This window comes from Hemiscyllium ocellatum, chromosome 36 (assembly GCF_020745735.1).
Source record: "Hemiscyllium ocellatum isolate sHemOce1 chromosome 36, sHemOce1.pat.X.cur, whole genome shotgun sequence".
In the NCBI taxonomy this organism is placed as follows: domain Eukaryota; kingdom Metazoa; phylum Chordata; class Chondrichthyes; order Orectolobiformes; family Hemiscylliidae; genus Hemiscyllium; species Hemiscyllium ocellatum.
This window is the reverse complement of record NC_083436.1, coordinates 4,798,066-4,809,949: the sequence shown is the minus strand read 5'-3', so window position 1 is coordinate 4,809,949 and position 11,884 is coordinate 4,798,066. Positions and strand designations below refer to the sequence as shown.

At 42.3% G+C, this 11,884-nt stretch overlaps 1 pseudogene; it reads left to right on the top strand.

Moving 5' to 3' along the window:
* Positions 1-7,620: 7,620 nt before the first annotated feature.
* LOC132833470 (U2 spliceosomal RNA) lies at positions 7,621-7,821 on the top strand (annotated as a pseudogene).
* Positions 7,822-11,884: the final 4,063 nt, after the last annotated feature.

The following is an 11,884-nucleotide window of genomic DNA, read 5'->3' as shown; positions in this document are numbered from 1 at the left end:
CAGAATGAAACCTGCCTTGATAGGTCAAGGGCTGAATCATAATTTATTTTATGAAATATAAGTAAGGCATTTGGAGGATTTCACATTGTAGTGCTTGGGCACATCTATTACCTTATTTTACAAAACCCATCTGATTTATAACCAACTGCACCCCCCACCCCTTTGGTGCCCCTCTCACACATTCTAGCACCATCATACCATGTGCCATTTCCAAAACAACATCCTAGATATCCCAGAATTGACCAACACCCATCGTGCCATTTCTTTAAAAAGACACCCACACAAAAGCTGTCAGTCCAGAGCTGCTCTGCATAGTTCCTGACATTAGTCCCAGACTCGGCAGACAATGGAGAATTGGTGCCTCGAATGTGGGCAGGGAGAGAGAGATGCTGTTAATGGGGATGAGGTGATGCAGAGGTAGGATGTCCTTTTCTCTCAGGCAAGAGGATGCCTTTCTACTGGAACCATGCCAACCTAGACCAGGGTCACCATCCAGGCCAGTGCAGTCTCAACCATCTCAAGGAATGCACAAAATGTAGGAAGAAGATCAATAACCTTCTCCACTCTGCCAGTGAAAGTGCCACCATCTTCTCATTGATATCTCACAATCATTCTTTTTCTGCTACTGTACCCACCATTTCCTGCTACATCTTCCACATTCACTGTCATCCTTGTTAACATCTGACCCTGACTAACCCTGAATCTCTTCTGCACAGCCTACCCAGCCCCCATCAGGACATCTCCACACATGCACCAAAAGTAATAGTGTGCTGTCCACCTTTCTCTCCCTCACCCTCTATGTGCAGAGTTTCCTGACTCTGACCACTTTGAGTAGCTGACTGATCTAGTCCAAGCCTCTGTGCTGGTTCTTTTTGCAGTTGGCTCCATAGTGATTAGGGTTGGAGGATTTTGAGCTAAAAGGGAGGGGTTGAATAGACTGAGGCTGTTTTCCCTGGAACCTCAGAGGCTGAGGGGTGACCTTATAGAGGTTTATAAAATCATGAGAGGCATGGATAGAATACATAGACAGTCTTGGGGCGGCACGGTGGCACAGTGGTTAGCACTGCTGCCTCACAGCGCCAGGGACCCGGGTTCAATTCCCGCCTCAGGCGACTGACTGTGTGGAGTTTGCACGTTCTCCCCGTGTCTGCGTGGGTTTCCTCCGGGTGCTCCGGTTTCCTCCCATAGTCCAAAGATGTGCGGGTCAGGTGAATTGGCCATGCTAAATTGCCCGTAGTGTTAGGTAAGGGGTATATGTAGGGGTATGGGTGGGTTGCGCTTCGGCGGGTCGGTGTGGACTTGTTGGGCCGAAGGGCCTGTTTCCACACTGTAAGTAACCTAATCTAATCTTTTCCCTGGGGTGGAGGAGACCAAAACTAGAGGGCATAGGTTTAGGGTGAGAAGGGAAAGATATAAAGGAAACCTGAGTCTGCTTCTTAAACAAAAAGAGAGATAAGAACTCTTAATACAAACAACAAAGCTAAGTTTCAAACTGCTCCTCAACACTGTCCTTCTACTGTAAGTCAATTTCTGTGAAATTGCACTTTTATCTCAATTGTAAGTTCTTAAATTAACAGATTGCTCCCAGCTTCTTGTCCTCAGGCTATAGAGACATTTTCATGATGCTCTTCCAAGACCACGAGCACAAACATTTCACAATACCTTTCACGAGAAAGTGAATGTGCTGACTGATCACGTGATGCCAACGTGGAATCCTATCCTCCGTGCACCACAACACCTAGTGCCAGGGATGAGAAGTGCGGAACAGCGAATGGGAGTTTCCTTTATTAAAAAAAATTACAAATTACGTTACTGCCAAATTACATTTAATAAACCTGTCTTATTGGAGAACTACCTATATTTTGGATAGATTGATTAAGGATTTTGCAATAACTCTTTGTTATTCCTTCAACAAATTTTTGCCAAACTATTAAAGTCTATCTGAAGTGGAACAGGCAAACAAACTTTTGCTATCTCTCTCATCTGAAGAAAGACATTTTAATAATCAAGTTATCCCATGTTGTTGTGGTTCTGTTCGCCGAGCTGGGAATTTGTGCTGCAGACGTTTCGTCCCCTGTCTAGGTGACATCCTCAGTGCTTGGGAGCCTCCTGTGAAGTGCTTCTGTGATTTTTCTCCGGCATTTATAGTGGTTTATCTCTGCCGCTTCTGGTTGTCAGTTCCAGCTGTCCATCTCCAGTAATCCCATGCAATTAAACTAAAGTGTCAACCTAGATTATGTGGTCAAGCCCTGGTCAAGGCTTTAATCTATAAATTTCAGATTTAGAGACAAAATTATCCTAATTAACCCAAAAAAATTGTGCATGCAAAAACTATGGAGTCTAACTGGCTATAATACAACAACAACAGAAATTACTTGTGAAACTAAGTGATAGGGTTGGGGGTTAGAGTGTTCTGATGAAGGGTCACTGGACCTGAAATATTAACTCTACTTTCTCCCTGCAGATGCTGCCCAGACCTGATAAGTTTCTCCTGTAATTTCTGTTTTTGTTGCAGATTTCCAGCATCCATAGTTCTTTGTTTACGTTTAGCTATAAAACAAGCTCATATGTGAATCTTCAGATTCAAATAGCAGAGAAACGTTATAAAATGGATGTGTTCTAGTTATTGCTTAATAAAGTTGGTAGGATAAATGTTCAGGTGTCTGAACTAAAATTGATTTTGGGAAACTGCTTTAAATTATTAATGTTCAGTCATTCAAATGCACAGAAATCTGTATACATTTTGTTGTCATTTGATTTGGTTTAAACCTTTGAAGGATTTTAATTCTGCATCTGATGGTTTAAAGACTGGGAATTGTTGGAACCAAAACACATGGTTCAGTTCCTCTGGCTACTGAGCAGTTGTTCATATTTTTAAAGTTTTTTGATGTCTTGCAAAAGCCCTACTGTACTCCCTGTGCACCCATGACAGTGTTGCCAAGTTCTGAACCAGTAGCATCTACACGTTTGCCTACGCTATCAGCAGAGTAGGATGGAGATCTAACAACAGTGGGTCAGAATACAGAAAGGAGATAGAGGGCTTGCTGATGCAGTGTAATGAAAACAGCCTCTCTCTCAACATCGGTAAAACTAAAGAATCGATCATTCACTTCAGAAAGAAAGGAGGAAAACATGCCCCATCTACGTCAACAGAGCTGAGGCTGAGAGGATGGAGAGTGTCAAGTTCATAGGAGTAACGAAAACTGACAACCTGTTCTGCACTTCCCATGTAGATGCGATGGTCAAGAACGCACAAAAATACCTCTTTTTCCTGGCAGCTCAGGAAATTTGGCATGTCCATAGGGATCCTAACTAACTTTTACAGATGCGCCATTGAAAGCTTATTGTCCAAGTCCATATCCATCTGGTATGGCAAAAGCTTGGCCCAAGACCATATGAAACTGCAGAAGGTGATGTGCACAGCCCAAACCATCAAGGAAGCCATGCCCTGAAAGGCTGCCAGCATCAAAGACTCATTGTACCTTGGTAATGCTCTCCTGCTACCTCTCATGTCAGGCAGAAGTAACAGAAACACACACACACACACACACCCCTTCTTACCAGCCATTATTAGACTGATAAATGGAGTCTTCAAATGATGCTGATCTTGCTAATATTAATCTAGTATATGCTCTGTGTGATGTAATCTGTATGCCTCCAAATGTTTTTTCACTCTGTGATTGTATGTCCTTGCTTATAATGATCTGTTTGTACTGCTCATGAACAAAGCTTTTCACTGTACTTAGGTAGATCTAACAATAAATAAAACAAATCAAAATAATTTACAGGTGGTGGTCTGACTAATTCTGAAGTACCTTCCAGGCTATTTAAAAGCATGCGCTGAAATACATTATTTACAGACATGTGGGCGGCACGGTGGCACAGTGGTTAGCACTGCTGACTCACAGCGCCAGAGACCCGGGTTCAATTCCCGACTCAGGCGACTGACTGTGTGGAGTTTGCACATTCTCCCCGTGTCTGCGTGGGTTTCCTCCGGGTGCTCCGGTTTCTTCCCACAGTCCAAAGATGTGCAGGTCAGGTGAATTGGCCATGCTAAATTGCCCAAAGTGTTAGGTAAAAGGGGTAAATGTAGGGGTATGGGTGGGTTTTGCTTCGGCGGGTCAGTGTGGACTTGTTGGGCCGAAGGGCCTGTTTCCACACTGTAGGTAATCTAATCTAAAAAAAATGGACAATCTGATAAACCTTTCTCTGGGAATGGTGTATGACCATGGAAAGTGGCAAAGCAGTGCATAGCAAGCTATCTTTTGCAGTGTACTGCTTCATAAAGAAGGTCATTCCACACTGAGATAATCACTTCATTCATACAAGGTGTAAAAATTAACTCAAACAGAAAATATCACGCATACTTCATATGTCAGGCAACACCTATTGATAGTCATACAGAGCAAACATTTCAAGTCTATATCTTTAATGTTAACTGTGCCTCTGATGTCATGCCCAAGATTCTGCCAAACCTGTTGACTATTCTCAGTCCTTTTGGTTTTTATTTCACTCCATTCATACTTTCCAGAGACAAGAAGGCGAGGAGGCACCAGGATTTGCACAGATTGTGCAGGTTACCATCGAGAAAATACGCATTGTCCTCTGTGTCTCTCATTTGAACTCAGCGATTTTCATGAACTGAGAGGATTTCCACTCACTCAATATGCTGTTGGTGTGTTAGATCAAATAGTTTATTCGAATGGTAAATGCCCATTGCCCTGCCAACAACCATGATTTCTTTATTATGCAACAGTCCTCTGATATAATTCACCACCAGCAGGCTAAAGGCTGTTTACTAAATGGCAAAGGTGATTCTCGAAAGGAATGCCTCATGACACTTCTGGAAGCCACATACATTGACGTGACAGGTACACAGTGATAACCTTGATGCCACGAGGAACATAATGTAGAGAACACCAGTGGCATCCTCAAAATAGTTGGGGTCAGGTGGGGTCAGGAGGAATCCTGCAGGACTCACCTGAGTGGGCATTGATGCTTGTGGTTATATGATGCATGCTTCACAGCTTAGTAATTATGAGCGAACAACAATAAAACAGGGGTGAGTCAAGGAATAAGAGGAGTGGGAAGTGCAACAGGAAATGGAACCACATAGACTGTTAAAAAAAATCACAAAATCATTTTAATCAACTAGATAAATTCAATACTATGGAACACTACTCGCCCTTAGAATTTCCTTAATGATGGTCTTCTGAGTGCCATTGTTTCTCCTGCTTCTTCCTTGTGATAGCAGCAAGGATGTTGAAATGTTCAATTGAGGAAACTGGAGAACAGACCTGAGCACCTCTGGGCTGAGAGGACCAGTTTCAGATGACAGCATCTTCACCTAATCTTCCGCGAATGAAATTGGGTAAGTTGAGAAATATGAAATTATGAGAAAACAATCTACACAAGCTGACTTCTTCTAATTTTTGTAGTGTAGAAATGGATTGGTTTCAATAATTCAGATGTGGATGAAATAATATATTTGGCTCTGACTGCAGCAGTTTAAGCCTTTACTCAAGCCCACTGGACATCCTTCATACAAAATAGATATCACTTTGTGAGAAACCTACTAAGATGAAAGACAATCTTTTGACTACCTTTTTTTAGTTACGTTTTATGGAACATCAACAGTATTCACCACTTCTTGCTTTGGGAGAGAATTTTATTTAAACTAAATTAACAATTATGTGAGAGTCAAAAACTTTGATGAGCTGCATCAGAGTCGAGAATGTGTTGCTGGGAAAACACAGCAGGTCAGGCAGCATCAGGCCATGTTCAAAAATAGTTCCAGTTACTCAAGGTAAGGCTTATTGGCTAACAGGGGACAGCAAGGTGGAGTGGCAGGGGTTAGTGCAGAAATAGTACATTCTGAGAGAGCATAGTATGAAGTAAACCCTTTAACTATCAACAATTGAACAGAAGCTCCTAAGCATGAGCTATCTTATCAGATCATGTGGAATTGAGATCTGATGGAAGAAGGCATGAGTGAAGACTTTTCCACCATTCTTCTGTACATAGTTTTATAGTTCATAAATTTTGCTGGTTTGCACAAGTATTGCATCTAGTCCTTGTCTCAGCACCACCTTCCTGACCTGCAATCTTCTTCCTGACCTCTCCGCCCCCACCCCACTCCGGTCTATCACCCTCACCTTAACCTCCTTCCACCTATCGCATTTCCAACGCCTCTCCCCCAAGTCCCTCCTCCCTACCTCTTATCTTAGCCTGCCTGGACACACTTTCCTCATTCCCGAAACGTTGATTCTCCTGCTCCTTGGATGCTGCCTGACCTGCTGCGCTTTTCCAGCAACACATTTTCAGCTCTGATCTCCAGCATCTGCAGTCCTCACTTTCTTCTATTCATGTACCTGTCCAATGTCTTTTAAATGTTATAATTGTACCTGCATCTACCTTCAGTAGTTTATTCTATAAAGGACCAAAAATGTTGCACATTTAAATCTTTCCCCTCTCATCTCAAAAATATGCTGTCTAGTTTTGAACTTCCCTATACGAGAGAAAAGATCTTTGTTATCCTATCTGTGTCCCTCATGATTTTATAAACCTCTACAAAGTCACCTCTCAGCCTCCAACACTCCAGCGAAAAAAGTCCCAGACTTTCCAGTCTCTCCTTATAACTCAAATTCTCGAGTCCCAGCAACATCCTTGTAAATCTCTTCACAACCCTCACCGATTAATATTTCTTTCTGAGCAGGGCGACCAGAACTGTACACAGTACATGAAAAGTAGCCTCACCAACATCCTGCACAACTTTAATATACTGTCCCAACTCCTCTACACAAATGTTTGAGCAATAATAGACAGAATAGATTGTCAGAATCTCTTCCCCTGGCAGATGTAGCTAAGACCAGAAGGCATATCTGTAAGATGAGGAGTAAGTGGCTTCGAGGAGATCTCAGAAAGATTTTTTTCAAATAAAAGGTGGTAGAAATAGGAAACATGCTGCCGAAAACAATGATGGAGGTAGATACCCTTGCATCATTTAAAAATCATCTGTATGTATGTTTTTAATGCAGCATCAGTAACAGTGACAATCACAGACACCACCACAGGAGACATAAATCTCAACTCAGGTTCAGCAATGAAGTTCATTTTTCCACATTCAGCAATCTCTCAAAATTGACAGCACCAGAACAAGGTTAGTTTGGGAATAAAGCCTTGCAAGGCATTCGACTTAAAAGGTACAAAACTGAAAGTGGTAGCAACCAGTTACTCAAGTTAAGACTTACTGGCTAACAGGAGACAGCATGGCAGAGTGGCAGAGGTTGGTGCAGAAATAGTACATTCTGGGCGAGAAAGCTATGAAGTAAACCCTTTAATTATCAGCAATTGAACAGAAGCTCCTAAGCATGAGCTATATTATCAGATCATATGGAATTGAGATCTGATGGAAGAAGGCATGAGTGAAATATTTTCCACCATTCTTCTGTACGTAGTTTTATAGTTCATAAATGTTGCTAGTTTGCAACTGCGAGGGGAGTGGTGTGGACACAGATTTTGCACTACCTGCGGTGCCAGGTGATGATGCCAAGAGTGGAGTGTGGGCTGGTGGGTGGTGTGGGCCTGACGAGGGAGTCACAGAGGGAATGGTCTTTCCGGAATGCTGTTAGGGGGTCAATTTGAAGGGGCTTGGAATATGTCTAGTTTCTGTTCTTATCAGTTTAATATATGATGTCTCTCTAATGCAGGGGATTTTGTATTAAATTGATTTTTGGAGCAAGGAGCTGAATTGGGGGCTTGCTCTGTCATCTCCATGCATCAATCTGTTATTACAATATTTCCAGGAATGGCTTTCTGCACATTTTATATCTATAGCCAGGATCAAAAGTTCTAAAGGCTGTATCTAGTGCTCAGATTCATCGAGGTTGCAGAGAGACGTGGAGTGAGAGGAGAATGACCCAGTTGTTGTGGTTCAGAGGTACCAAATGATATCGATAGAACAAAGGAAAGAGGTTCTGATGATGGAATAAGAGCATCAAATTCAATAGCAGAATAGACTTGACCTGAATCATGTGGGACTGGGTTTCTGGCAAAACACAAAACCGAGGCTGTAGATAGGACTTCACACGAAGTAGTTGGGGTGGGATCAGTTGCATGGAAAACCATAAAATCAAAGGAGGAGGTAGGATTGCTAGTAAGTGATAGGATTGTTACCAGGGACAGAATATGTGGATATCATAATGTACCAAGGAACCACAAAAGTGTAGAGAAATTTGCTAATAGAACAAACTTAAAGTTTGTGTATATTAATGCACAAAGTATTCAGAATAAGATCAATGAATTGCTTCTGCAAATTGAGGATAATTGATGTCACAAGGATTTTAAAGTAGTCTGGGGAGTTTTTAACTGGGGAGGGCACAGGTGTGGTTATTAAAGTTTCCAGAACACGTAAGAGAACGGACAGTATAAAAATTGTAAGGAATCTAATTTCAGGCACAGCGGATTACGACAATTATGAGAAGGGGGTGGTTAACGGAAAATGAGAGTGTTATACTTAAATCTACACAGTATATAAAACAAAATAAATGAGCGTGCAGCGTAGATTGAAATTGACAGGTACAATGTTGTGGGTATTACAGAGATATGGCTGCAAGTGGATCAGGGCTTGAAACTAAATATCCAAGGAAATGCAATGTCTTGAAAGGACAAACAGATTGGCAGAGAGGGTGGGGTTGCTTTGAGAGTGAGGAACGAAATTAACTTAAGAGAAAGAAGCAATATAGGGTCAGAAGGCCTAGATTCTGTGTGTGTCACAAAGGGAGAAAGACCATGAAGGGAGTTATTTACAGGCCTCCTAAAAGAATTCAGCAAGAGGGAAAGAAATTAAAGTAGGAGATGGAAAAGTCATGTAAGAAAGGCACTATTATAATAATCATGGGGGACTTCAATATGCAGATGGGCTGGGAAAATGAGAGAATCGCAAGAAAAGAAATTTGTGGAATGTCGAAAGATTTCTTTTGGAGCAGCTTGTGGCAGACCCACCAGCCAATAGGCAATTCCGAATTTGTGATGTGTGTTGAGGCAGGTTTGATTAAGGAGCTTAAGGTGAAGGAACCCCTAGGGAACAGTGACCATAATATGATAGAATTCACCCTGCCATTTGAGAGGGAGAATTAGATTACTTACAGTGTGGAAACAGGCCCTTCGGCCCAACAAGTCCACACCGACCCGCAACCCACCCATTCCCCTACGTTTACCCCTTTACCTAACACTACGGGCAATTTAGCATGGCCAATTCACCTGACCCGCACATCTTTGGACTGTGGGAGGAAACCGGAGCACCCGGAGGAAACCTACGCAGACACGGGGAGAACGTGCAAACTCCACACAGTCAGTCGCCTGAGTCGGGAATTGAACCCAGGTCTCTGGCGCTGTGAGGCAGCAGTGCTAACCACTGTGCCACCGTGCCGCTCTAATCTGGAATCAGAAGTAACAGTATTAAAAGTGAGTAAAGGAGGGAGGGCAGTTAGTTCATAATATAAAAGATGATTCCAAGAGTTCTTTTAAGTTATATAAAAAGTGAGATAGAGGCAAGATTGGACTTTGGACTCCTGGAAAATCAGAATGGAGAAGTAGTAATAGGGGAAAAAAGAAATGATGGCAGAACTAAATGGGTACTTTGCATTAGTCTTCGCAGAACTTCAATAGAGTAAGGGGCAGAGGTGAGTGGTGGCCATCACAAAGGAGAAGCTGCTGGGGAAACTGAAAGACCTAAGGTGGATAAATCACCTGGACCAGATGGACTATATGAAAATGAGGACTGCAGATGTTGGAGATTAAAGTCGAGACCATGGTGCTGGAAAAGCACAGCAAGTCAGGCAGCATCCGAGAACCAGGAGAGTCAACATTTCATGCAAAAGCCCTTTATCAGAAATGAAGGGTTTTTACCTGAAACTTCGACTAACATGCTCCTTGGATCCTGCCTGACCTACTGTGCTTTTCCAGCACCATGGTCTTGGCCCCAGATGGACTATACCCCAGGTTCCAGCAGGAAATAGCTGAGGAGGTTGTGGAGACATTGGTGGTGATCTTTCAGGAATCACTGAAGTCAGCGGGGGTCTCAGAATGGAGGGAAAGCAGAAGACAGAAAATTATGGGCTGGGAAGCCTGACCTCGGTCATTTGGAAGATTTTAGAGTTCATTATTACTGAGAGATTACTGAATATTTGGAAATACATAGTAAATACGACTGAATCAGCACGGCTTCATCAAGGCGTGGTCATGCCTGACAAGTCTGTTATAATTCTTTGAGGAGGTAATGAGCAAGTTGGACAAAGGAGAGACAGTGGACGTGATCTATTTGGAATTCCAAAAGTCCTTTGACAGGAGGCTGCTGAATAAGATGAGTCCATATGGTTAGGGGCAAGGTATTGGTATAGACAGCTGACTAGCTGAAGGAGAGAGTAGGGATAAAGGGTGGCAGCTGGCAACTAGTGGAGTTTTCGTAGGGTCAGTATTGGGACCACAATGTTACACGTTAATGATCGAGATGAAGGAACTGAGGGCATTGTTGCTAAGTTTTCAGATGTCTCAAAGATAGTTGAAGCAACAGGTAGGCATGGAAGCTGTCAATGGAGTTTAGAAGGATCAAGGGGAATCTCATTGAAACTTACAGAATACTGCGACCCCTGGATGGAGTGGATGTTGAGAAGATGTTTCCACTAGCATGAGAGACTAGGACCCAAGGGCACAGCCTCAGAGTGAAGGGACAACCTTTCAGAACTGAACAAGAGGGTGATGAATCTATGAACCCATTGTCACAGAAGGCTGTGAAGGCTAAATCATTGAGTGCATTTAAGACAGAGATACATAGGTTCTTAATGAATAAGGGATCAAAAATGCATGGGAGACGAATGAGGTTGAGAAACATATCAGACACAATTGAATAGCATAGCAGACTTGATGGGCCAAGTGGCTGAATTCTGTTCCTATATGTTCTGGTTTTATGTCCTCTGGGAGAAATCATTGAGTATGAGAACCAATACTAGAGTGCAAACATTGAAATCTTTAGGCAAAATACAGATTTTACATTACACACAAGAGCTGGAACCACCATTCTATCAATATGGTCTTTGATAGATGCAAAAAGTAACCCTGCAGCCTTCATTCATCGAACAAAGTCCAGGCAGAATTACTCTGAAATTCAAAGGTCATCTTCAAGCAATATTAAAATACATGGGCAGAGAATTCTCAGAAACATTGTATATCACAGAGAAACAGACGTGCTCATTGCTAAGCAATCGCATTCTTAAAATGGAAGAAGTGCATAAACAGGAACAAATCAATGAAATTAAAAGCCAATTTCCAAAAGTATTCAGAGGCCTTTCAAGGCAAAGAACACACAACACTGAAAGCAGATGTGAGGCACAGGAAGGCCCCACGCCCACTTTTTCAAAGGGTGAAAAGTGGGATCGAGGTAGTGCTTCAATATGTATTTTTTTTGTCAGTTACAGAACCGAGCACGATGGTGTTATGTTTGCTGTTCCCCAATCAAATGGATTGACCAGTTCCCCAATCAAATGGATCCAGTAAAATATTGCAACAATTTAGAACATTAGAAGAAGGTAGCACAGTGAGAAGTATTACTCTTGTGGCACAGCTGTAGTGTCCCAATCCCTGGATCAGGAGGTCCGGGTTTCAGTCCTATTAGCTCTAGAGATTTGTGATAGCAACTTTGAACCGGTTGATTAAAAATACTTTTCTGTAACATCTGGAATGCAAGAGCCTAGCCAAACCCAGAGACAACAAAATGTTATTTATTTATTTGTTGTCATGTGTACCAAAGTCTACTGTTGTTTACAAACAGTACAGACAGATCATAGTAAGCAATGACATACAGAAGAAAAGATATAGACAGAGGCAT